This window comes from Erinaceus europaeus, chromosome 20 (assembly GCF_950295315.1).
Source record: "Erinaceus europaeus chromosome 20, mEriEur2.1, whole genome shotgun sequence".
Classification (NCBI taxonomy): Eukaryota; Metazoa; Chordata; class Mammalia; order Eulipotyphla; family Erinaceidae; genus Erinaceus; species Erinaceus europaeus.
Window position 1 is genome coordinate 6,600,180 of NC_080181.1, and position 1,970 is coordinate 6,602,149.

Consider the following 1,970-nt stretch of genomic DNA (forward strand, 5'->3'; position numbering starts at 1 on the left):
CTGGCCCCTGTGCTCTGCGAACATTAGCAAGACTCAAGCATTAACGCATAACCTCGCCCTCATCATCAACACCTACCAGCTAGAGATGTTGCCTGGGCCTGTCTCCTACTTCCTATATCTAAACTTGTGGAATGTTCTGCTTATCCACCTTGGTCTTATAGGCCTTCCAACACACATGCATAAATTAAATTCTTATTGCCCTATGTCAGGCAGCCCTAGCAACCACAACTGTTTCCCTTTTTATAAGCTCCTCAGAATTCTGTCCCCTGTTCAAAATTCTAGATTCCTTGATTCTCTATCAACCGCTGGCCTCAGAGATGGGGCCATTACTAGAACAACAGTAGTAGTCTTGGGACTGACTAAGAGTGTAGCTGATGGCAATACAGTCTCTGTTACAGTTTTAACCTGACCATTTGCAACTGTGGTTCTCTTAGGTACACAGATGACAGTTCTGCCATCACTTAAGATGCCACCCCAAGCACATACCTTTTTCCTTCACTGGACTTCAATCTCATTATCCGAAGAAGAAATGATAATAATGCCTATTCTCCGCAAAAAGTTGAAAGGTAGGTAAGACTATTTTTTTGGAAAAACATATGGCATGTTAAGCCAACAAGGCCTATTAGAATGGTCCTTATAAAGCTATTCCACAGACTTTTGACTGCTCTGAAGACAAACGCTATGCTGACCTCCACTGTTGCCAGTGGCTCTCCCAGAGGAGACGCTCACATTTTGGAAATGGTTCCTATTTCTTGGTTTCGTGCACCCCCTATTTATCGACCTATGTCTTGCCTTGTCAGCAGCGATCAGCTTCCAGCTGTTTCCAAACTTCTCTTTCCACTTAAGCTTCTTTTCGATGTAACAGCATCAATTCATAGGTGGTCACTAACCACCTACTAGACGTGGTCCACACTTCACTGGTTCTTGGGGGTGCAAAGTTGGCTGGAATTCATTTCTCTTAAGGTTGGCACAGTAAGAGAAAGAAAATCAGGACATGCATGAAGAATATACTCAAGGGATATGTTTGGAACAGTTTTCACCACTTCTGTTTTCATGTTTTCACAGGTCAGAAGATAACATATGTCCCCAACACAGCAATAAAGGAGAATGACTCTTTCCCTGAATGTTCAGGAAAAGAAAAGTGAGACAGGATGTGCTGACCACTTAGCATCGTCTCTGGCCACGCCATCATTAAATAAAATGTGATATTGGTCACGGTGTTCACAGAGCATCGAAGGACCAAAGATACATACACTCGTTCTAATCTACTGAGGAGTTGGGGAAATTGATATTCAAGTGGAGCCTTGGAGAGAAGCGCCCTTTTCTAGATGTGCAAAGAGGAAAGGTACATTCACAGGGGACCAGTGTGGGGCTGTTGTGAAGACTCAGAGATAAAGAGGATTTGAGGGAGAATCCCACAGTGCTATACAATACTGAGAAACAGGAGTAAAAGTAAAGTTGAAATAAAGTTTTGAATATCTTTGAAAACCAGGTTAGAATATAAATGTGTTTTACCATGCCATGGGACACCATTAAAGATTTTAATGAGAAACTTTGACATAATTCAGAGGAAAAAAAAAATCCTTCTGACAGCAAACTACAAGGGAAATTGTTGCACGGGAGACTAATTAATGGCTGAGCAACATGGATGGAGTCCAAAACTAGCTGCACAGGAGAATTTCCTGAGAAGCTTGACAAAGGAGGATGTATGGGCCAGTCACTAGACCAAGTCAGAACTTCTGAGTTAAGTCCTGTATTTGCCACACTTACTTGGGTACCACTTGCATAAGCATCAGGGGTTGTAGTCACTGTGCAAACCAATGGAATTTAAATTCTTCCAAAGCAGTGCTACCTCTGGGTATGCCACATGCTGGATTTGGCAAATCTCCAGTAATGAAAGACTGACACTTTCCTTTCCTTTTCCTCTTTCTTTCTTTCTTTCTTTCTTTCTTTCTTTCTTTCTTTCTTTC

The 1,970-nt window shown here is 42.0% G+C and overlaps 1 long non-coding RNA gene across 1 annotated transcript; it reads left to right on the forward strand.

Moving 5' to 3' along the window:
• The first annotated feature begins 334 nt into the window (after positions 1–334).
• LOC132534900 (uncharacterized) lies at positions 335–1,552 on the forward strand. The gene is made up of 3 exons (XR_009546662.1): positions 335–434; positions 467–566; positions 1,066–1,552. It is a non-coding gene; the product is annotated as an uncharacterized LOC132534900 (long non-coding RNA).
• Positions 1,553–1,970: the final 418 nt, after the last annotated feature.